We start from the raw sequence: 25919 nt of genomic DNA, 5'->3' as shown, positions 1-25919 counted from the left end.
CACACTGGCCACAAGAGGTGGGGGCGGCCAAAGGGGTTCTCCCCACTATGTCTGTGTGTCTCGCAACCGACCTTAGTCACAATCAACACCTCTCGGTCTGTCTGATACTCGCAATCAGCCGAATCAATCCAACGAGGGTGGTGAGTGCCACCTCAGGTGTACGACACCGCTGGGGAGGAGGGAATGCCCCAACAAGTGTACAGCATTCATAAAACAGGCTGTGCAGGGGGAGGAGGGGATGCCTCCACCCCTCTCCCCCTCTCCGCAGGTTTATGTCATGTGCCAGGCTGTAGGGCAGCGAGGGCCCCTCAGTTATAAGCCAGGCTGGGTTGGGGAGGCGGGAGTTCCCCCCTCGGGTATAATAGAAGCTCCAGCTGGGGGAGGCCGAGCGTTTGCTGTCCCTCCCCGGAGCTCGCAGCTCTCCCTCCTCCGCCATGCGCCTGGGCTGGCTCTTCGTCACTCTGGCAGTGGCAGTGCTCCTGCAGGAGTGCCCGGGGAAGCCCCTGACGGTGAGCTGCTGATACCGCCCGGGGGTGGGGGAAGGGTGGGGTGGGGGTGGCATGATGAGACTGACAGCAGTCTCTGCACCTCATTTCTGTTTGCGTGACCTAGGTGGGAGCCATGCGCACATGACCAGGACCACATGTCTGCAGGCATTCGGCAGATGGATGAAGGATTCAGGACGTCCTCTGTGTGCCTTTTAGTTTTAAATATACATTTCAGGGGTTGTAATTCTAGTCAGATTTTTGGATGGACTTCGTGTACCTGTTTCCATTAGCAAGTATGTCTTTGTGTGGGTTTGGGCAAGTCTTCTGTGTTTATGGTAATTTGTGCGGTAATTCCTTTCCTACCGGTGGGGGACAGAGGGAGGTGTTGAAATGTGCAGCGGTGTCTTCCTGTGGGGTTGGGGTGCTTTTTTGAGGTACACAGTTCAACGTGAAGTAACTCCTTCTGCAGGTTCAGGTGTGTTCTCTTGTTGTGCATGTTGCATGAGTCTCCGCAATCTGTTGGTCGCATTTTCATGATTTGTATTTTGTTTTGTTCTTTTTATTACGCTTTGCAAAGCGCACCGAGGCCTGAAAGGGGAGGGTCGGCGCCATATTCCAACTTGTATCCGCCGCTTGTAGGTTCTGGGGTTCCCTAGTGTCTGCATGTGTAAAAGTGAACATGCTTCTTACCGTGGTTTAGGTTTGTGCTCCCAAATGGGGGGCTATCGCTCCTATAGGGCAAGGAAAGACCTTTGTGGGCATGTCCTCTGCGTGCAAGTTTAAATGTACAGATATTTTCTCTCGTGGGTTTGGGGGGCTGTTCGGTTTAATGTTTCCGTGTGACGTTATGACCCCTTACTTTAAGGGTTATACTTTATGTACAGGTATAACCTAGAGCCCTGTTTTGTGTGGGTTTTGGGAGTCCAGTATAATAATATTGAAATGTACTGCTGTATATTGCTACATACTGTAGGCCTGTGGCCGCCCCTTCTCATATTTAGATGCAAAGGTATCTCTTTCTATGTTTAAGGATGCCCTTTATGGGCACATATACATGTGTGTTAGGTTTAGGGGGGCCGGTTGTGTGCATGTGTAGGCATCTATTCCTGGTTATAGGGGGATCTGTGTACGCGTTTAAATGTACGGTTATTTGTCCCGGTAGATTTAAATGTACAAGTCCCTCATTCTGTAGGCGTGGGTTGCCGCTGTGAGCATGTTCAAGTATACAGCTCTCTTTTTCTGTTTTAGGCGAGCCCTGTGTTACTATGTGTGCTCACCTATCTGCGCCTGTGGTATGGGGGTTCCTACCACAGCTTTCGTTTCTTGAAGGGTTAAGGTTGTCTTCTGCTCTGCGTTCATTTTAAACACCCAGGCACCTTTTCTTGTATTTATTGTGTTTAATAAAGAGGACATGTGTCTCGAGCAGGAACACTGACTGAGAACAAACCGAGGCTGGGCAACCCTGGGACCTAGTTCCATGCAACAGATTTGGTAAACAATGGCTAGCTGGCAGCAGATCTGAGGGTGATGGGGGTTGCTCAACAGCATGTAATAAACCTTCTAGGACATCTACTCAGACATGGAGGGGAGCTTGAGGGGATGTGTGGTAGCACCAGCATGAATGGAACGTGCAGGGATTGTGCGGGACAGTGATGTTGAGAGAGAGGGCGAGTGGTAGCTCACGGTGAAGGAGGTGGAGCTTAAGTGCTGATGTGAATGAGTGTAAATTGGTGTTGGTTTTTAATGTCAGCGGGAGGGAGTGCCAGTGCAAGGGAGCAAGGAGGGAGATGGAGCAGAAATTGTGAGTTTGAGCAGAGTGGGCCAAAGACTGACAGACAGGTGAGGGTGCCATACCGCAGGGTTCGAGAAGGAGGGCAGCGGTAGATAGAGGATGTGGTGAGAGGGGGAAAGGCCACTTATAGATTTGAAGGCAAGAGAAAAGGTTAGTAGGGAGACCGCTTGTGCATGGATTGACAGCCCGGTGTAGACAGTGGGAAGAGGTCGGTAGGAGTGGGGTAGGTTGTCAAGAGTAACTGTGGCAAAGTTAAGGACTTTGGCAGGCGAAGCATAGGAGTAGGCAGGGAGGCCCAGAAGGAGATTTGAGCAGGACTAGGCTGAGGTCTCCAGACAACGTTTTGGGGTGGGAGTATTTTTACTCCCTATTTTTAAACTTTGAGAGTAAATGTGATTTCAAAGGAGTAAAAATGAGTTTTGTCATCCATAAGAGAGTGAAAAGTATGTGAGAATCCAGCCGACGCATCCAATGAGTTAACACTGTATAGAAATCATTCTGCGGCACATCATGACAGAAAAGCAGATTTCTCTAACAATTAACAGATAACACAGTGTGCAATAGAACAAACACCCTCTCACAAATGAAATAGGTGAGCACTAACACTGTGAGCTCCCCCTGCATGCAAAGAATAGGTACAAGAGCAGTATCGTCTTTTTAACGTTTCGCTCACACAGAACAGGTAATCTCGAGGAGGACCCGACTAGGCTTCCCTCGCACAAACAGAAAAGGCAAATCAGGGCAACATTAATGCTAGCTTCCATCATGTAGAACAGGTGGAGCGGATCAGTGCAAGTTAAGCAAGGGTAGACGATACCCACACAGAGAACAAATAAGGAATGGGTCTATAGAACAGGTGTAACATAGGATTCAGGAGTGCACACTCCCCATCTAATATAGAAAAGGTATGCCATGGACCTCATTAGATCATTCTTTCCTCACATGTAACGGGTTTGTCACAAGTCTTAACTGTACACGTTTACCACAGAGAAGTCGGTCGGAGCTGTAGAGGTTCCTCTTGCATAGAGAATAAACTGCATGGGTAGAGCAGTGCAACCCCCCATCCCCACACTGAACAGGTAAATGAAGGGCATGAGAAATACAAGCTACACTTGCATAGAACTGAAACAGCATAGGCTTAGCAGTCCAAAGTCCCCTCGCAAAGAACTTGCCTAGCAGAAGGTAAGTGATCCAAGCTCTCCTCACTTAGAATAGGAACAGAATAGCATAACAGCAGTGGGGGCACCAGCCACAGAGAACAGAGGGGCAATTGCTTCTGCAATGCAAGCTCCTCACAGATATAACTAGTATAGCATTGATAGCAACTAGTTCAAATGCGAAGGCTAACTACTTCCCAAATCGGAAAAACTCCACACAGTAGCAATTTAGTAAACTATAATTAGAAGGAATTCGACTTTAGAACAACAAGTGATTTGTGTACCACATCCTGGCTACTCTATCGTTGGTCCACTTCCTAAAGCATGTTGCAGAAGGGGATGCTACTATTATAGAAGACTAAGTTACTCAATACGTCCTTCATCTTTCCTCTACAAAGGTCTGCACATTTGATCATTTGATCTTTTCTGTATATATTTTAAACTTTAAAAAAAACAAACAACCCTGGCCAATTACACAGTAAAGCAAACGTGACTTGTATTGTGTGTTTTGAGGTTTGATAGCAGAATTGGCATTTGATGATTAATGAAAGTCCTCATTGACTGGAACTAGTAGTGCTTAATGGTCTGCCAGTGTTGTTTTACGGTAGCACAGAGAGGCAAGTGCTGAATGCTCAAATCTACATCTTGTCTCATGGTCAAATGTTGGCTGGCCCGAGTTACCCTTGCATCCTTCAGATGTCAGTAAACGGACTATTGATTGAGCTAATAGTAATTCACAGTGCTTACAAAGTAAGAGGAATTCTGAATGAAGCGCTACATAATAATTGAAATACCTATCTGGATAACCACTACAGGGACACGTATTGCTGAGTTTCTATTTCATTTGCAAATGCAACCATTTTATTGCTGTTTTGTAACAGCGCTTGCAATGGCTGGAGAGACAGGTTTTGAATGTTTTGAGTGTAGTCTTAAAGATTTGAAAGAGGCTGTGACTTCTGTTATTTGTGTAATGACAATCACTCACCATGGAGCCAAGGGCCCTGTTGCCACTGACCATTTTTAGTACCATTTACTATGTTGATTCCAGGTTAAGGTTTAGTGGATGTTTAAACTAGACATTGGGCGTCATTTCGACTGTTGCGGTAAGGCACTGTTGTTGCCATGCAGCAACTTTACGAGTTTGCCCGCGGGTGCCGGTCTGGATGCCTACTCAGACCAGACATGCAGAGCAGCAGCCGCGAGCAGACCAAGATGGTAGCAACGGTACCGTTATGAACGGGACTGCTGCTACCATCCTCCCCATTCCCATTGAGCTCTATAGGGGCTCAAATGGCAATGGGGACATACCGGCACCGGGTCCCGCGAAAGTGAAATTACGGGCCCCTCCAAGGTCGGAATGGCCCTGTAATTCCCCTTTCGTGGGAGCCGGAACCGGACCCGAGTTTGGGGGTAGCCATGACCTTATTAAGGTCATGGCTACCTCCAACCTCGTAATGAGGCCCATTGACTACTAATCCATGACCTAGGTTCGATAATGTTTTAAGGTGGGAAGTATTTTACAAACTGATTTAAATTTTACACAATTAAATTGTAAGAGAGGACATATTTTGCCCTAGCAAGAGTGTAGATAGTATGAGATAAGCAACCAGAACATTACTTATCTTAAAAATGTATAGAGCATATAACCTAAACAGTTGTGCACTCTTCCTGACCGGCTCAAAGAACACAGTTTAGAGAAAAATGTCTGTACCGCTCTCCTTCACATGTCTGCAGTTTCATCCATGGAGATAAGAATCAAAACATATGTTCTGTTTTCTGTCAAGTCAACTGCCCTTTGCTTTGACTTCTGTTCTCAAATGATGTGTAAATGTATGCATAGAAAGATAACTTGTATCGTATTTGCAAGATTTCAATGGATAAAAAGCCCTGTATGACACTTATTTGGAGGCCTGACCAGGGTATTTGTGTATATAAGAGTTTTTGTGAAGCGACCGGTGGGGGGTCTTTTCGATGTTTAGAAGGTGATCCCGGCAGCATTGCCTGCTGTTGTGATGAATTTCTGGATCTTAAGATGGCTGTTAAGGAGTAGTCCAAGAATGCAGTGCTTAGGGGAGGGTGAGAGAAGCTCAGGACGAGGAAGTGGGGTAAGGGAAAAGTGGAGGGGCATTAAAAACAGCAAAATAGATTACTTTGATTTTTTAAGCGTTTAGGATAAGACAGTGAAAAACTGTCCAGTGATGACCGGAGGAAAAGCAGCTGGAGTTCCTCATGGAGAAGTCGGAGAGAGGAAGACAATTTGGGTGTCATCCATAAAGAGGTAGTAGGTGAACCCGATCGTGGAGATAAACTTGACAAGGAAGGATTGTAGAGCGTGAATAGCAGAGGGCATAGGACCAAGCTTTGCAGGACATCTTCTAAGAGAAGAGTAGGCCCATGTGCCAAGAAATTCTAAAAAGCTGTCTGAAATGTGGGAGTCAATCCAGGAGAGAGTGAAGCCCTGGATTCTGACGTTAGAGAGGATTAGCAGAAGAGAGTGTTGGTTAATTATTTTAAAGAAAAGGGATAGATCCAGGAGGGTAAGGATGGGGGTAAGAGTATAGCATTGGACAAAAAATCTGTGACACAGGGCAGAGCTGTCACAGAGAAATGGTGGCAGCGGAAACCATATTGAAGGAGGTGACAGAGATCATTGATTTCTATGAAGTTAGAGAGCCTGTTGAAATGTGAGGGTGCACTTTGTCTCATGTGTAATGTGATGCTTTCTCTTCCTGAGGAATGAGTGGAAACCCTCTGTGTGTATGTTTGATGCATTCCCAAAACAGATTACACAGTTATCAGGCATATGAAAACAGATGTCCTCATTCATGGTAGCATCCAGGGACCAGGCAGGCCAACTACACCCCTCACCTCCAAGAGAGGCCTCTGGCCTCATCAAAGCCCTGGGTTGGAAAAGGATACATTAATTGAATTTGCCTGTGACTGCCACAACAATTAACTATCTATCAATTTTCTATATTGCACTCTTCACACTTCTGATTACCGTTTTGAGAGTGTAGCTATTTGATAATTTTTTTGATTTTTTTTAAATGATGTAGTTTATTTCTAAACTTTTAATTTCTAAACATTGCATTCATAGCTATTTTATAATATACCTCTACAGTTTGACTGTTCAGTTGCATTTCTGTAAATGTAATTTGGATTGTACTCCCACAGTAGTCAAATTGTCTCTAATATGGTAAGTTGTGCGAAGTCACCAGATACTTTAGATCCAGCAGAAGCACGGAAACTGCTCTACTGAACATCCGTGAAGATCTGCTTTCCAACCTTGACTCTAGCATTCCCTCTGTTCTCAACCTACTCGATCTCCCCTCTGCATTCGACACGGTCAACCATACCATCCTTGCCAACCGTCTCTGTGATAACCTGGGCATCACCGATCAGGCTCTGGCCTGGCTGACCTCTTTCCTCTCTGATCGACCCTCCCAGGTCCAACTTGGGTCCTTCCTATCATTTATCTTCCTCTCCACCTGTGGTGTTCCCCAGGGGTCTAACCTCTCGCCGTGGCTTTTCAACCAATACCTAGCAACTCTCGCCTGCTGTATTGCCGTTTTTTGCTCAAACTTCCACTGCTACGCAGATGACACTCAACTCATTTTCAGGCTGCCCTCGGCCACCTCCTCCATCTCTCTCATCACTGATTGCCCAACTGCCATTAAAGATTGGTGTGCCGCCAGCAATCTTTGTCTGAATGCCAGCTAGACTGAGATCCTCCTCATTGGCACACCATCACCTTCCTTTCCCCCTCACTCTTTGGCGGGCCTCCCTTGGCCCTCCTCCTATCCCCACCTGCGAGGCCAAGAACCTTGGTGTCACCTTTGATTACACACTCTCCTTCTCCGCCCACATCGCTGATGTATCAAAAAAGTCAAACTTCCTACTGCACCTCCTCAGAGGTACTCTTCCTTTCCTCTCATTCCCCCAGAAGCTCACTGTCTCCCAAGCTCTGGTTCTCTCTAAGTTGGACTATTGCAACAGCCTCTTTCTTAATCTACCTACCTCTACTATCCACCCTTTGCAACTTATCCAGAACAGGACTGCAAGACTTGTCCTTGGCCTCAAGCCCTGGGATCGTATCTCTCCAGCTCTGAAATCTCTCCATTGGCTCCTAGTGGATGCAAGGGTTACATTTAAAACCCTCTGCAATGTCCACAAGGCTTTCTGGGGCCTGAGTCCAACATACCTTCAGCTATCCCTCCGCAAAACCTCCCATCTCGAGCACTCCGCTCCTCTACCTCTAACTCCCCCAGGGTCAGTCATTTCTCAAAAAAACGAGCTGGGGGTAGATCTCTGTCTTCGGCTGGGGCCTGCCTCTGGAACAGCCTCCCTGCCACTCTAAAACTTGAGGAGAACCATCTCTGGTTCTGGAAGCACCTCAGGACCTTCCTCTTTGCTTCTGCCTTCGCCCCCCCTCTCCCCTGCTGATTCTACTCTCCCTTGGCACCATGCACCTGGCCACCCTCTTTTCTCTGGGCCCAGGTACCTGCTCCTCTTGCCACCCGCACACACTGCCTCCGGGTCACCCCTTGCGCTGGGGTCTGAATCTGTACCCATAAAGCCCCCACCCCCTTTTTGTTCTTCCTGCACTTATCAGACCTACCCAGCCTGCTGCCTTAAACCCAGCACTTGCCACTTGCTGGCTGCACTCCCTCTGTTTGTTGCCTTTTTATTTATACATTTTATTATTATTTATGTTTTTTTTTCCTCCTTGCTCCACAATCTCCTTTTGCTCCCCCTTCCATGCACTTCGCCCTCTCCCCCTGTACCATGCACTTGCGCATTCTCAATGTCACTGGGCCTAGTAAGATTGTTGTTTTTGTTTCTCTTCTGTTCTCCTTCCCTTGCCTTGTCGCGCTCTGAAACACTTGTGTATGAGCGCGATAGAAATAAAATATCAATATCAATATCAATACTCACAAATGCCCCGGTACTCACACCATTGCCAGGTATTTCCATCAAATGGCAAAGTCTTGACTCAATGCCTGTGAGTGCCAGAAATTTCCAAGTACTCACCCAATTGTGTGGGATTGCCATCAAATGGCCATGTACTCTTCCTAGTGCTAGGCATTGGCATCACATGCCCAGGAACTCATCTCATTGCCAGGAATTGCCATTAAATGCCCAGGTAGTCACTCCATTGCCAGAGATTGCCAGAACATACACCCAGTACCACTCACTGCTATGGCTCAGGGATTCACTTCATTGTCAGGGGTAGCTCTGGAATTACCAGGCAACCACCCAATAGCCAAGGATTGCTGTCAAATTTCAAGGTATTTGCCCTTAGCCAGGGATTCACATCAAAGACCCAGGGAGTGTCTCCATTGCCATTGATTGCTATCAAATTGCTATTGCTAGTCATCACCATGAAACACTCAGGGATTCACCCTGTTGCCAAGGATTGCCATGCAACTCTCTGGTGTACACCCGATTGGTCTGGATTGTCATCCCAGAGCCCAGCTACCAACTCGTTTGCACTTAACTGCCATAACATGTCCAGATGTTCACCCATTTGGGAAGAGTTTCTATCAAGTACTAGGATAATCATGTTGTGCTCAGGGATGCCTATCAAATGTTAATGTGCTCACCCCTTTGCAAGTGATTGACACTAAATGCCCAGTTAGTTACCCCTTTCCCAAAGCACATGGAGACCATTGCAGTGGTAGCTGGAACAGTCCAAATGATTATTTACTTACTAAGCAAAGAATTGGAATCAAACGGCCAGGTACTCACCAAACCCACCCCATGGTGGAGTCATTGTTAAAGCTGGTGCGCAGGATGGTGATTGCAGTACAGCCCAATGAGCATCCAAGCTGCACTCCCCTTCCATGCACAGGCATTAAAGATGAGCTGCGAAGTGGAGCCACGATGGATTGCTGTTAGGAGGCAGTGCGCTGGAGCTCTGCAGAGATGGACTGCTACTAGAAGCAGTACACACTGACAATCCAGAACAGAAATATGCTGCAGAGATCGAAGTCTCCGGAGACAGCTGCCTGTACTCCATAATTTATTATCAGGCCTTCCAAATTAGGATTGTTGGTGGAATGGGGCATGGTGGATTCCGTAAAATAATGGTGGCTTCCCAGGCAGATGGGCCATATCGGTAATGAATAACCCCAGTAACTACAGCATTACTGGAAACTTGTGATGCTCTTGCAAAGACCAGGGTTCCCCATTCCTCCTGATCTCCATTTACCATCATTCATGGTAATCGAGAATAACCCCCAGCCATCACTATAAACTCTTCCCCTAACTGGAGGTTGGACAGTGGATGGTGCATTTCAGATTTGTGTATGGGCATCGGGGGTAAAGCATTCCAAGATGGTAGCATGATGTTTCACACTTTGGAGAAGGACCCTCTACAATATTGTCAGATCAGAGATTGGTTAATGGTTAACAAAGCAGTCACTAGAACCTTGTGTCAGTACGAAAGACAGATAGTCAACAGTTCTTCTCCCAAGGGGTTAATATATGGTATGCATAGGATACACACAGGGGATGAATTGGGCCAGAAAAGACAGAGCTGCTCTCCAGCAAAGTTTGTCTGGGCAGAGTGACGCTCCATGGAGGCTAGAGGACCAAACCTTATGCTAGCTCGCGGCAGTTTCCAATATCTGCCCCCGATCCAAGCCTTCCCTGTCGCCTAAGCAGGCTGCAGGAGACTCCCGTAAGCAAGACTGAGGGCCTCATCACGAGTTGGGTGGTATCCCAAGTGGGATACCGCCCAACTTTATTTGCGTAAGTGCCCACCTACCTGGCGGTATTACTGCCGGATCACGGGTTAGGTGCTAAACGTTACTACCCATTCCCCATTGGGGAATTTTCGGTGCAATTACCATGCATTAATTCCATTGGCGGTAATTGCACTAAAATTGGTATTTTTCTGGCGTGTTTACCCACAGCTCTGAGCTGGGGGTAAACACCCCAGACTTGTGTGATTGTGTACCCTTACATGTGGCAGTAACACCATTACCACTGCATTTAAGGTTTACCGCCCAACTCGTCATCAGGACCTGAGTCTTTTAAGAGCTCTAGGTGTATATAGCCCAAGCCTCGTATCCATTTAGAGGTTGTCCAAATGAGCATATGTGTATTGTGGTTTACAGACATTTTTCTCCTAGGGTGAGCCTTGTGACAAGAGCACCTGGAGACCATGGAAATGCCGGCGGTGCGCGGTATAAATCAGCTTAACATAACAATATAAATGAAAGTAGAGAGCTCAGTTTGCATTACTTTCATAAGGGTTTCATGTTTGAGTTTCTATCACAGACCTAATTCTAATATAAAATGATGTAGTCATTTGTATTTTCCCAATATGCTCTTTGCTTTTATGCAAATTGTCAAGACTCAGTCCCTCCTGCAGGTGTTCCTCAGCTGCACTTAATTCCGTTCCTTGAGCAGATCCGGTGCTGCTTAGCCAAGGCTGGTGATCCACTCGTCAGCCAAGCCATGTAACTCTCATCTCCCTCCCAGCACAAAGGTGTGGGGGAGAGATTCCAGGGGACATTTTGTCCATTTTCAGTACTGGTTGCACATTTCACCTGCACAAGACTTAACTGTGGCTACATGGACAAAAAGACTTGGGTGAGGACCTTACTCCGCAAAATTGGGACGAGCTAAGAGATTTTCCACAATTATGCAGTTTAGGCAGCTAGCCTACTGGTCAACTCAGGTGATTGTTAGGGAAATTGTGTGTAAACGAAATAAATACCCTGATGAACCTCTGGGGCCAGATTACAGAAACATTGCTCCGGTGCAAGTGCAAAGTTTGCACAGTATTAGCACTAGGGCAAAGTTTGCCCTATTTTTAAAAACAATGGGACACATTAAAAAAAACCATAGCACCTCGACAAGTGCAGTTTGGCATATTAAAAGCACCAGGGCTAAAATTGCCCTAGTGCTAAAAAGATACATTTTTGATGCATTTTTGCGTCAGGGCAAAGTGTGCCCTAGTGCTAATACCATTCCGTATTAGCACTAGGGAAAACTTTGCCCTAGTGCAAAAATGTAGTGAACATACATCTTTTTTGCACGAGGGAAATTTTAGCCCTGGTGCTTTTAGTATACAAAACTGCACTTGTCGAGGTGCAACGGTTTTTTAATGTGTCCCAGTGTTTTTAACAATAGGGCTAACTTTGCACTAGTGCTAATACCGTGCAAACCTTGCACTTGCACCAGTGCAAAATTTCTGTAATCTGGCCCCTGGTGGGATTGTCCCAAATTGCAAGTACTATGGAAAGAGGTTCTTAATACATTATCAGAAGTGATGGGGGTAAGGTGATGCTTTTACTAGGTCTACCAATTCGCTGTGTCGCCTCTCGCCACTCATCTGGGGGAACATCCTCCCCTCAAGCTGTTCCTGGGCAACCTGGCTATTGGAGCAATTTGGGGGAAGGGCAATGCCCCTCTCATTAATCTCTGGAGGCATAAACGGTGGCATTTCTTGGCTATGGAAAGAAACTACTTCTGACCTCAATGTGGAAGTATTTGCATTGTGAATAAACAGGCAACCCTTGATATGAAGGGCCACAGACTCCTGGGAAATGTTGTTCCTGGCCGCCTGAGAGTTTTGCGCCTGCTAGGCGAGGGTTACAATGTCGAAGTACCCTTTTACCAACGCTGGATGCAGAATTGACCATTGTCTTGGAGACGCTGGCATCTCATTGATTTGATGTTGTTCCCTCTCATGAGACTTTGGGACGCCAGACGCTAATTGATGCTTTGATGTTCTGACTATGACTATGTGACATGGTGTGACATGTATTCGTTCTCTCCATTTAGGGCTGTCGGGGAGTAGGGAGTGGGGGATGAAGGTTGGAAAATTAGAAAAGACAGATTAGCGATCAATGATCTTGTTTCATTCCTACTTGTAATATTTCTGGAGAGCTCAGAGAATGTTCCTGGGCATATTGTCAGATTATTGACAAGTTTGGCCTGTTCTTGAAACCCTCAATAAAATGTGTTTGACGTCAATATCAGACTGCCTCCCTAAATAGAACCTGGAAAACGTTTGGTCAACAGGTCCGGGTTCAATCAAGCACGTCCATCACTTGCATCTTAATTGCTTTCTTCTTTTTTTGCATGACCATAAGCAGGTGAGCCATCCCGTAGACTGATTTTTAAAGCACCTTTTAGTTGAAAAGCAGTTATAATTCTATGCTGGAAAAATGCCTTTTCAAGATGCATTAAAGTTGTACCTTCCAGGAATAGAACACTTAGTCAATCCAAAACCATTCTTTGAGATCAAGGGAACCAGTCCTGTACAATAGTATTATTATTTTTTTACATTTTTGTCAACCTATATGTAGTCTACATGTATAAACACGCATTGACAAAGCAAACAGATTGGGCCTCATTACGACCCTGGCGGTCCCGTAATGAAGGGTGCCGGTACGGGACCGGCACCCTTCATTACGGGAGTGCCTATTACGAGGTTCCCTTTGCGGGACCCGGAACAGATGTCTGGTAAAAAAAAGACGTCCTTTCCGGTTCCCGCAAGGGGAAGAGGGAGCTAATAACTGGCCGTTAGTAACGTGCCCGTTATTACCTCCCTCCCCATTCCCATTGAGCCCTATGGGGGCTCAAATAGGAATGGGGAATGGTTCCTTCAAGGAGGAATTACCGGGTCCTCCAAAATCGGAATGACCTGGTTATTCCTCATTGAAGGAACCCGGTATTGGAGCCCAGTATGGAGGCCCATTGTTTTTTTTGATAGTGAGCTGGTTTTCGACGATGTAAGACATTTCACTTGAACACCCAAGCGCTCACACCACATGTCAAGTATTGCCATCAAATTCCAAGTACTCATGCGAGGTATGCCTCTAAATGCTGGGTACTCATATGTTAGACATTACTTTTGGATGCCAGATACTTGCATCACATTGCATGTAGTTTGATCAAATGCCATGCACTCTGGCCACATGCCTGGTATTGCCCTGAAAACACATCACATTTCGAACCTTCCCATTAGATGCTTGGGTACTTGAATCACGTGCAAGTTATTCGGATGTAGCACCAGGAAAGGCCAGCTAATGCTACCAAAGGCCCAGTTAATCATACCAGGCCAGGTCTTCCCATCAAATGCCAGCCACTCACATCGTAGGTTCATTATTGGCCTCCACTGCCACATATTCAAGTCAGGTGTTAAGTACTGCTGTGAAAAGCCATGTATCCCTATGAAAGGTTCCAATGATCACAGTATATGGCAGGTACTCCGGTGAAATGACAGCCAGTCACATTGCTTGCCAGGAATTCCCATCGAAGGCCTGGGTGAATATCATATGCCATCTATTAGCAGCAGATGCCAGGATCGCTCATCATATGCTTCACATCGTTACAGAGTCCGCTTGCGCACATCTCAAGCCACCATGCAACCACTGAATACTAATTTCTAGGACCAGACAGCTCCATGCCTAGATATTGCTGCTCACATAAAAGCTATACTTTACTGCAAACTACACATTCATTGTAGTTGCTTTCACACTGCTTTGTAAGCAAGCACTATTTAAAGATACGCATTCAGACTACCACACACATTCCCCTTGTGCTCCACTCTATTAAACTGCTTGTGTGTCATGTAACTAATCCTTCTCTGTTTGCTAACACTGTTTCCATCTTTACTTCTATGTCTTTCTCTCCCTCTTCCATTCCTTACTACCAACAGACTATGGTCTGGACACACCCTGACGGAGTCATCATGATGCCGATACCAAGATAAGGGTAGGCGTTGTAAGACCCCTACAGTGGTGATGAATGCAGTATAACTATATCTTAACCTAACATATGCTAAACAGTGCCATCAAATAGCCAGATGTGTGTCTCATATGCCAGGTACTACCTCAAATGTTGGGTATTTGAATCATATGCCAAATATCGCCATCAAATACTATGCTCCAACTACATACACCAGCTATTGCAACAGAAGAGGGAGACCTAAACATGGCCGATGTTGCACCTATCCCACTCTCATCTTCGCGACAGAGAAATGAAAGGTGTACATGGTTCCTGGGTCCCTCCTCCCCATCATCGATGTATCGCAGGTGTGAGAAACGCTATTCAGTTAGACAGCCATTCAGGTCTTACTCTGATGACGTCATAGAAGAGACAAGCCTGTAATCAATGGAGTAAGTTGACTGAGTGTAACCTCGAATAAAGCCAATGACGTCACAACTGACACCATGACATAGATGCGTTAGACATGAAGCAGGACCAGCTAAATATGAGGTTGATTTAGATCTACGATATTAGCAGCAGCGTATTAACCACTACTTGTACTGGTCTCTGTGGAAGATGTGGTCGTGCAAATTATGCTGTGAAAATGTTTGCTGGAACTGCAAAAGTGATGTTTGCACCACCCTCCACATGTTGTGGTTATGTAGGAAAATTAAATTGTTTTGGGATGGTGTGTTCCAGATAATTGATTTTGTCTTAGGCCTATCCCTTCCAAGAGACCCGCTTGTGGGCGTATTGGGCTTATTTCCTTCTAATATTGGATTATCCAATGGAAAACGTTTCTGGGCAGAGAGGGCATTATTGGTTGCCAAAAGACACATCCTGAAATTCTGGAAAAGTGATACTGCCCACTGTGTTGATGATTGGCTGCTGAGTTTGTTGCCAAAACATCTCAGGAGTGTTTAATGACCTTTATGCTTAACTGTCTCCAAATGTGCCTTAAGGTTTACTTAATTTGACCCCTCATTAACATTTGTGTATTGTGGATGGATTTAGTCTCCCCCCTTTTTTTTGCTCTCTTATATGTTATGACTATGACGGCTGAGTTAAGTTTGTAACTCTCTACACTGTGTACAAAGAAACGACTGTTCTATATTATTTGTTCATGTATCTTTAAAACACTAAAAAATTATTTGAAAAAAAGACATGAAGCACAAAGACAGCCCTGCACAAAGCTATGCAGTTATTTAGATTAATTGCTGATAGACACAAAGCACATGCTTTTGACTCACTCAGATAGAGGACTGACACACTCTTGCTATGCAAAAAACACAAGTTGCACAATAATACATATCACTGCTTGCTGATGCTTAAGACGCAACTATGGCGGCCATGTCTATCCAGATGGAAGCCACATTCCATCTATTGGAGTGAATGGAAGGAATGGAAAGAGCTTGAAGATACAGAGAGGAGCTGACAGGCTGATCTTGCAGAGACACACAGACCATGATTCCAGCGCAGCCACTGTGCACAACCTTGCCAAGGATACAGAGAGAGCGAATGTTTAGAGTTAACAGATAGGGCACCTGCAAGAATACAAGCTGAAAATCTGCATAAATGCAAGCAGAAGAAATCAAGTTTGTGGTCTCTGCACACGTGATCGGAACCTGGGAGACTGAGCCTATTCATTCGAGCCATGCTAAGGTGGATGTTCCCATCCAACCAAAGGCAGGATGATACAAAGGTAATACCAGGTTCAAATCCAAATGTTCTGTCTCAAGGCATAGGGGATCGGAGATGGTAACTTGTTGAGAAGATGCAGCACCTTTGGTGCTGTTCTCACCACCTTGAATAGATTGGTAACTTTCCTAAACTCCAAGGCTTAGGGACCTGTCAAGACTTGCTCTCTAATCTCGATTTCAACTCTCCTTCCGTACTCAACCTTCTTGACCTTTCCTCTGCCTTTGATACAGTCAATCACGACACCCTTATAAATTGGCCCTTGGTATCACAGACCTGGCTCTGCACTGGTTGACCTCCTTCCTCTCTGACTGACCTTCCCAGGGTCAACTGGGCCTGTTTCTCTCGTCCATCTCACTATCCACCTCTGGTGTCCCTCAGGGCTCCATCCTCTCATCTTGGCTTTTCAAAATCTAGCTTGCGCTTTTAGCCCATTTGATCTCTGCCTTCTGTCCTAATTCCCAGTGTTATGCGGACGACATGCAGCTCTCCTTCAAGCTTCCCTCCTCTGCCTCCTCCTCTTCCTCTCTCATTCCTGACTGTCTGGCTGCTATTTAAGCATGGTGCACTACTATTGATCTCTACCTTAATGTCAGTAAGACAGAGATCCTTCTCATTGGGACCCCAGCTCCCTCCTTCCCTCCTACACTCTGGCCGCCCTCCATGTGCCCTCATTCTCATGTTCTCCACTGCTCCGTCACTCCTACTTGAGCAAGCCTTTACAATGTTGCCACACCTTAAGAGGACTGCTTGCTATGCTGCCTGCAGCAACAAGCAATTACTGGCCCTCTGCCTCCAGTTCAGAACCAGCCCTGGGGGCACATGTGCATTCAGTGCTCCTGGCCCACAGTCCCTTACCTTTCAAGACTCTAGCACTGGCAGCTGCCAATTAGATGCACCCCGGCTGCCTTACTCCCAGCTCATTACAGAACTCCACCAAGATCCATGCTGACCAAACACGGCTCGACTAAATTGACCTGCCACTCCACCCACGCTCCCCTCGGACCCAAGTTCAAGGGAGACACAATCCTATGGCCCAGAAGAAGGCACCACATCTGGAAGCCGAAACGTCCCAGGACCAAGCCTTACCGTTGCGTATCCTGCTTACTCTCTTGGGAATTTTATGTTCCCGACATAGACCGAGGATTGGTCACCAATAGATCACAGACAAACATATAGCATATGGGGCTTGTTTTCTAGAAGGACTAGTGTTCTCTTTATCCTCCCCACTATATGCATTTGCATTAGGAATCAGTGCATGCTAGACTTACTTGTATTATGTTGCAGTCTCCTTTTGTGTTCCATTTTCTAAATTGCTGGACAAGTATTTAATTTTTGCTTCTTTTTACTTTTCATTTTTTCATATTTCTTTCATGATTTTGTTAAACTAAATGCGAGTAATATGCTGTTGTAGTTTATGTCTTTGAAATGTATGGATGCAGAACATATTTGAGACACATGCTCTAATTTTGTCTGCCCATTTACAAATGTACTTGGATGTTCTACCTTGATTGTTGCATACCCGGTGCGAGAAACTTGATTTAATGAACCAAAGTATAACCTTTAAAAAAACTCTTTGCTTAGTGAGACTATGGATATATGCACAAATTAAGTTTCACGTAGTCTGAGAACTTAAGGGTCTTTAAGATGAAACCATAAGGATGGGCCATCAGTGATTCATTAAACACCATGTTCTTCTTGTTCTAAATAGTAACATACAGAATTGGTAGTATCTTCTAACTCTGTCTGGCGGCTCCCCCCTTTGTGATATATTGTATACTTTAGCCTCAGGTTACGCCTCTATGGCTTTCCCTCCAGTTAACACACTCATTCTCATGTGAGGCAAGAACCCTTGGTGTCATCTTCGCCTCCTCTCTCTCCTTCTCTCCTCACATCACAGACCTTGCCAAGAAGGCCCACGTTCAGCTGCACCTCCTAAGAGGCATGCTCCCTTTCCTCACTTTCCCCCAGAAATTCAATGTCTCCAAAGCTCTGGTCCTCTCCAGGCTGGACTACTCCAACAGCCTCTTCCTCAATCTGCCTAGCTCCTTCACCCTCCCCCTTCAACTAATCCAAAATAGGACTGCAAGATTTATCCTTGGCCTCAAGCCCAGGGACCGCATCTCCCCAGCCCTAAAATCTCTCCACTGGTTCCTGGTTGCTGCGAGGATCAAGTTTATGACCCTCTGCATCATCCACAAGTCTCTCTGGGGTCTGGGACCCCACTACATCCAACTCTCTCTCCCTAAATACCTCCCTTCTCAAGCCCTTCGGTCTTCTAGATCCAACTCTCTGCAGATCAGCAGCTTTGCCAAGCAGAGAGTGGGGGTTAGATATCTTTCCTCCGCTGGTGCCTCCATCTGGAATGGCCTCCTTGCATCTCTCAGGCTTGAGCGGATATCCTTAAGTTCCGGAAGATTCTCAAGACCCTCCTTTTATCTATCTCCTTCCCCAACCCCCGCCCCTGCTAATGTCCCCTTCTACCTCTTGACTGACTGCCTGGTTCCTTCAGATTCTTACAGGGAACCAGGGCCTCCTTGATTGTTCTACCCCTGCACGTGGTGTCCCATGAGCCCTGCCCCCCCATCCTGCACGTGCCCTCCCGGGCCCCCTCCTAATGCACTAGCCTAGCTCGGCCTGCACCCCTTGAGTCCTTCCAGCCCCGTTCCTCACACTTAACACATAGCCCTTCTTCCCCTGTATTCTCTTGCATTCCCCTGGCTTTGTCCACCTTGCCTCCCCTGGCACTCGCTTAATCCACTGGCCCTCCGCCCTGACCAGCACTTCCTTCTTCCCCTCTCCCCCGCACTTCTTGTTACTGCACTTGCACAATATGAATGTCACAAGGCCTAGTAGGAGCGTTCTTTTGTTTCTGTCATTCGTGCCCCCCCCTGTCTTGTTGCGCCTTGAAACACATTGTGTATAGGCGCATTACAAATACCCAATGAATAAATAAATAAAGACTGAGAAAACCCTCTTTGAACAATACCTATCCACCTTCCACGCTAAGATCAAATTTATTTGCATTAATCGATGACAGCGAACTAACCTGAAATGTTTAGTTGTAACATTTAGAAGATGGTCATAGGAGGAGCCACCATATATGTCTCACCCAATCGATGTACTAAGCCCTTATATAATGTATATGTAGAATACCTCACTAACCAATCCTGATCCCTGTTAGGTTTTCTGGGTGTATCTTTATTTTGTGATGTCACGCATCATCAAAACTGGACAATAGACGTGTGATCAACGAGAGAGAACACTGGAGAATGTTGCATTATTCATGCCTCAATCCCTGTTGATTATTTTTGAATAAAGACAGTAAGCCTTTTGTCGCATGGCTGGACTCTTCTGTTTTTTGGTGCTGGGGATTTCCTCGGCCCAGTTCCTTTTGCTAGTAATAAGGGAGATTACTAATTCCCCTGCCTTAATTCACATCAAACACCAGTTGTTCACATATGTTGTGTATTCAGAACCAAGGAAGATTGCAGTACTGTACTTCTACCCATACTTTGCCACAGGAGCAGCCAGAATGGCAGGTCGGTGGGGAAGGATGAATGTACTGGCAATTGTATGAGGGAATGGCGTCCCTCCTGCATCCTGGCTCAGTGACAGCTTTACTGCCCCTTCAGATGTACATCCAGTGTTGTGGCCCTTTGGCCCTTCAGAGGTCCTTGCTGCTTGGAGGACCATACTGTTTTCCACATCTTGCATCTTGGGGACTTGTGACTGTTGATGACTGTGATCTCGGGTGACCTTCCTTCTAATCCTGAACCCTGCAAGATTGTGCCGATCGCTTTAACACCATGTACCAGAGTTTGCATCTCTGCCAAACAGGAAAGACTTTAAATGGGCTGAATGCCAGCAGAGTGAATATGATAAAGACATGGGGCCTCATTACACGGACGGCGGTAAGGGTTAACGGTCACCGTTAATGGCAACGGTGACCGTTAACCCTTACCGCCGTACTACGAGGTCCCTTTGCGGGTTGGAGGATTTAACGCCTGCTTCTTGCAGGCGTTAAAATCCAACTCGCTAAGGGACCTCGGAGCTAATTACGGCACCGCAAAATTGCGGTGCCGTAATTAGCGCCTTCCCCATTTCCATAGAGCCCTATGGGGCAGAAATGGGAATGGGGAAGGGCAATGGCGGAAAGGGGATTTACCGCCCCTCCAACCTTGGAATGGGGCGGTAAATCCCCTTTCCGCCAAGGCGGTGCCGGTATTTTACCGGCATGAGCCATGGCGCTAATAGCGCCATGGCTCACCGCCTACCGTGTAATGAGGCCCATGGACTGCAAGTAAAATAATCAGAGATATTTCATTGGTAGGCTTGTAGGTGTAGCTATTGATGTGATTAGAGCCCATATGTTTAACTTTGATCTCATATTAAATACAATATCAAACAAGTGGTATTTCCTTGAGCGTGGAGAGAGGCAGATGACGTTTTATATATGAATGGTCCTTATGCGTATGATTTATGGAGCAACATTATAAAAAGAGGATGTTTTCTATAATGTAAATGCATGTATATGATTTTTATGGAGCAGGCTTGGGCTGGTCTATTGGGCAAAAGGGCAATGCCTGCACCAAAAACACAAAAAGCTAGTGTGGGGCGAATTGGGCCACTTTCTTGACAAATGTGGACCAGTTTGATAAGTTACTTCACCATGCAGTTAGTAGTTTTGACCATTGTTACTGAATAAATAGTCTTTAAAATACACAATATTCATCACATGTTATCAGCCGGGGTAGGAGACATGGAAGACAGTCATGTAAGGCAACTATAAAAGTGCACACAAATAAATACAGGCTACAGTAACACTATGTTATCAAGCTACCTTTACAAATTCACAAATCGCATAATAAACCAACCTCACGATAAATTATTATATGAATATAGTGATTAAGAGACTATGAGCCTCATTACGATTTTGGTGGTATTCAGGTAGTATATCCACTGAAATACCACCAAACTCAATTGCCGTTACTGCCAATGGGTCCCGTGGAGTTACCACAGGATTGCAAGTGCTGGTAATTCCCCATTTTTGGAGTCCATATGACTCCATGGGGATTTTTGGTGGATTTACAGCTAGTGGAATTAATGCACGGTAAATCCACCAATTGTTTGACGTAAAGTGGAGGATGTAGCTTCAGTGATACGCTGAAGGTGAATCTGGCACTTTTCCTCTGAAAATCGTTGGATTTACTGCACAATAATTCCACCGACAATAAATCAGCAAAAATTATAATTTGGCGGTGTGGGGAAAGTGGAGCTAATTACCACCATGTTTTTCCCGCACCGCCTAACTTGGAACTAAGCCCTATGATTGTAGATTTTTTTCCCCCGTCTTAATTAATGGAAGCATACACTTATCAGCATTCAAAGTAAAGTGCCAAAAAATCAATCTCATCTATGTTTTACAATTGTACTATCAAGACTTAAAAAAACACAGTGAAAGATAATGCATGATACAATCTCCTGCTTGTGGTCCTTGTTTTGAACCACATGCACCTTTATGGACCCCTCACTTTTCAAATGACCTACCCTTTGTTCCTTTTACAGGACATGCCACAACCCACAGCCATGCTGTGTCTGCAGATATCTAATTATAATCACACTTTAATGTGCTTAAATGCAAAACAGAAATAGACAAACCAGAGAATATCTGGTTAGACTCTGAGAAGTGGGTGCAGTTGAACATTGCAGGTGCACTGATGGTTGGAGGACCAGGAATGAGGTTTGGTTTCCATGGTTATGGGATTTGGGGAGACAAAATCGGCTGAATTCTGTACCCAGGGAAATCAGCCCTATTCTTGCCTTTCTGGCCAACCTCCTACACTCACTGTCCCCAGCCTCCTTCAAAGGATAATTCTATGACAAGACCGGAGGCGAGCATTATGCTTTATATTCTTTAATTCTGCTAACAACAGCTTTTTAAATCTTCAAAAAGATGCCCAACTGTCATGAAAATAAAGAAACAATAAAACACATTGAATAAACTGAGGTGCATCAACTACATTTCCCATGAGTCTCTGTTCCCCTGGTAGTCCTACCCTCCATCCTATCCTCCAATGAGGTGTACTCCTCTGGTATAAGTGTCCCCTTTGGCTAGGTGCCTTCCTCTTCTTTTTTGCTGCTTTCGACAGCTAAGTACCCTATGACTCTACTACAATTTTAATTAGATTGTATGCAACAAGGGTTATAAGCGCAACATATTCGCCGCTGCGCGTACAGCAACATACTTTTGTAACTATATGTATTATATATTTAATTTAGGAATATTTGCATTCATGAATATGTAGACTAAATATGTAAATTATATATATAAATAATATTTTCGAAGGCGGTTTCAAATCCTATTTACATTGTTTTGGGCCCGCAGGCGATCTCGCTTGCATCGGGGTCTCAAAGATTCTTGAGTGAAAGCGGACGTTCCTGCGGCCTGAGGCGGTTTCGCTAGCCTGACAGGAACGCCTCCACGCACTGCAAGAGCTCGCGCATGCGCAATAAGCTCTAATCCTATTAGTTCCAATGGCGAACACAGAAATAAACGTGGGGCCGCAACGAAGCGTATAACGCTACTCAGTAAACATATCGCCTCAAAATTTTACACCGTTTCCCCTAATCTAAAGAGGCTGCACCCGATTTAGGGTTTGAAAAAAAACAAAACATTTTTCATTCTGGACGAAACGCGTGACCTGCACTTACAGCACACACAGGTCTACCCAGCAAAGCTACAGAGCCTGCAGCTGCTTCTCCATACTACTAAGCCACAGGAATGGCCTCAGCCAGACCAGAGGAGTACTGGTATGACTACAGCGACCAGGAACCTGAGCTCCTGGAGGAGGAGATCGACCTCCCACAGAGCTTCAAGAGAGTGCTGAGTAACTCTCTTGTTAAAGCAGTGGCCCAGGGAATGCAGCCTCTACAGGACAGACTACAGATCCTAGAGGAGATTTTGGGCACCAGAGCTGGCACACAAGATGACCCAGGTGAGGGGACCTCCACTAGGCATCCTCTATAAAATACCTCCAGGGGGAGTAAGGTTGCCCAAACAGGAAACACTCTTCTACCCCCCTGGGCTCTGACAAGGGGAAGGATGAAAGGCCCCAGGAGGCAGCTGATGCGTTCAAGAGACTTAAGGATGCCTTTTTATCAAAGACATCAGCAGTGCCCAGCCTCGTACCCCCTACCCCAGGGGCTGATAATCCAGGGGATGCTCTCTCTTCCTCGGAAGAATATGACCAAGAGAAAGGACAGGACAAAGGCAACAGCCTCGACAAGGAGGAGAGTAGAGAGCCAGTAATCAAAGTGAGCTTAGTGGAGGGTACCCCGGAGGAGGACACATCGGACATGTTTGAGCCAGAGGTGATTAGACATCCCAGATCCACAGAGTGGACCCCGCCTCTGCGAGTGGCGATCTATATGTCTCAAAGAATTAGGAGACCTTTAGAAAAGGAGACCAGATTTCGCAATAGAGCGGAATGCCCGAGGCCCGACCTCTCAAGCAAAGTGGCTGAGACTCCAGAAATGGATCCGAAGATGTTGACCTTCATCACGAAGGCTAACAAATATGCCCGGAGAGGGATGGATACAGCATGGAAGTCCTGTCAAGGCAAGATACTGGATCTTACAGGACCCATCGCTAAGATCATGGACCTGGCGGAGAGGTCCAAGAACACGGGCGAGCCAGTGGACCCCTTGATCCTGGCAGGATGGGCTCAGAGAGCTGTGTGCCTGCTTGGAAACGCAAATAGCGTAATATCGGCAGAGAGAAGAAGATCTATGTTATTGAAAATCGATAACAAGCTGGGGAACCTAGCATCCTACGAAGCTGGGGAGAGTGCGCTCGGACTACTATTTTGCGACACATTCGTCAAGGAGATGAATACGTTTGTGGGGACCTAGACAGCGCTCGAGAAGGCACAATCCTCCATAAGGAAAGTTTTTCCCAGTCGGGTTTTTGCAGGGGCCGGCCGTTTTAGAGGTCGCTCGTCCGGCCGCTACAATTCCAATCGGAGACCTCAGGGCCCGAGAGCCCAGTACTGGGAATCCCGGCAACAAGACTCCTTCTTTCCCAATTGAGGTAGAGGCTTTAGGGGACGCAGAGGCAGATGATACTACAGGCAAAACAATCCCACAGGTGTGAGAAAAATCAGTGATATACCCCCCAGTGGGCGGGAGAACCCTGCTTTTCATGCACAATTGGCGCAAGCTTTCATCAGATGCCTGGGTACTACAGACTGCGCAGGGATTTCACCTAGATTTCATTGCAGAGCCAGAGCAGCAAGCAGCCCTGCATCTCATGCATATCCCCTTAGCGGAAAGGAGGCTTCTAGATGCAGAGATTCACGACCTAGCGCGCAAACAGGCCATAGAGAGAGCCCAACCCCACTGTATGGGTTTCCTCAGCAACATATTCCTTGTCCATCGGAAGGAAAAAGTATGTCCGGTTATCAACCTGAAAGAGCTAAACAGCTGGCAGATATACAGACATACTTTCAGACCTTCTCAGGAAGAACGATTGGCTAGCGCGTCTAGACTTGAAAGACGCCTACCTCACAATACCCATAGCTCTGCAGTTCCGAACTTACTTACAGTTCAAGTGGGAGAAAGAGATTTGGCAGTTCAAAACTCTTCCTTTCGGACTAGCCTCAGCTCCCTGGGCTTTTACGAAGCTTTTGAGACCGCTAGCGACAGCCATGAGGAACCAGGGTATTTGGATGATCATCTTCCTAGACAACATCCTACTCATGGCGGAAGACAGGGAGAGATTATAGAGCCAAGTACAATATGCAAAATCTCTCATAGCAGGACTAGGATTTCTGGTCAGCACCGAGAAATCGGTACTGACTCCCTCCAGAAGAATAGAATTCCTAGGCTTCACTGTAGACACCAGGAAGGCCACATTAGAGCTCCCGCCCGCCAAGATAAGAGCGATAAAGAAAGACCTGAGGACAGCTCTGAGGAAAACAGTTGTATCACTTCGGAATCTAGCCAGGATAGTTGGACTGCTTGCAGCATCCATCCAGGCGATCTTCCCCGGTCCCTTACATTATCAAGCCCTTCAGAGGCTCAAGATCAAGTATTTACAGAAAGGCTGGATATACCATCGGCTAGTACCGTTGGACAAGGACAGCAGGACAGAGCTCAGATCGTGGCTTCACAATATGGAGGCCTGGAACGGCCGCGCCATATTTGGAGACCTTCCAGAGATCACCATAGAATCAGACGCCAGTAGATCAGGATGGGGAGCCAGGTGCGGAAGCACGGAAACAGGAGGAAAATGGTCCCAGGAAGAGTTAGCCCGGCACATCAACTGCCTGGAACTGCTACCAGGTTCTTTCGCAGTCAGAGCTTTCACGAAAGACAGAGCAAAATGTTGCATCCTCTTACGGATGGACAACATATCAGCTGTCAGGTATATCAACAAACTAGGAGTAACGAAATCCAAGATGCTGGCAGAACTAGCCAAGGATTTCTGGCACTCCTGTTTAGAGAGGGAGATAGAAGTCAGAGCCGAGTATCTTCCGGGAGTGTGGAATACAGTGGCAGACTGGAACTCCCGATACTTAGTAGATTCCAGCGACTGGACTCTACATGGTTCAGTCTTCATCAAGTTACAGCAAAGATGGGGACCCCTACATACAGATCTCTTCGCCTCCAGGCCGAATGCACAGCTACCCAGTTACATCAGATGGAGACTAGACCCAGGAGCGATAGGCACAGACGCCTTCCTGCACTACTGGGGGGGGAGGGCACACACACTACTCATTTCCCCCATTCGCGATGGTGGCGGGGGCACTAGCCAAGGAGCGCAGAGACAGAGCGGAAGTGGTCATAGTGACACCGGAATGGAGATCGCAAGCTTGGTTTTCAGTTCTGATGGAACTTTCCACGGATTTCCCCAGAGGATTTCTCACAGGCAGGATCTGTTATTAGATCCGACAGGAGCTCCTCACCCGCTGAGTCAGAACCAGACGCTAACCCTCTTAGCCTGAAGAGTTTCAGGCACAGATGGTGCTTGCCGGGGCTTTCAGAGGAAGCTAC

General features: G+C 46.4%; 1 long non-coding RNA gene across 1 annotated transcript in view; it reads left to right on the top strand.

Moving 5' to 3' along the window:
* Positions 1 to 409: 409 nt before the first annotated feature.
* Positions 410 to 25919, top strand: part of LOC138504715 (uncharacterized) — an 88062-nt gene continuing 62552 nt past the window's right edge. The window contains exon 1 of the long non-coding RNA XR_011279922.1: positions 410 to 509. This is a non-coding gene — a long non-coding RNA (uncharacterized lncRNA). The remainder of the gene's footprint in view (positions 510 to 25919) is intronic.

The sequence above is a fragment of the Ambystoma mexicanum genome, chromosome 11, assembly GCF_040938575.1.
Source record: "Ambystoma mexicanum isolate Mex_15411 chromosome 11, UKY_AmexF1_1, whole genome shotgun sequence".
NCBI lineage: Eukaryota > Metazoa > Chordata > Amphibia > Caudata > Ambystomatidae > Ambystoma > Ambystoma mexicanum.
Note: the sequence above shows the minus strand (reverse complement) of the source record. Positions and strands in the feature narration are given on the sequence as shown.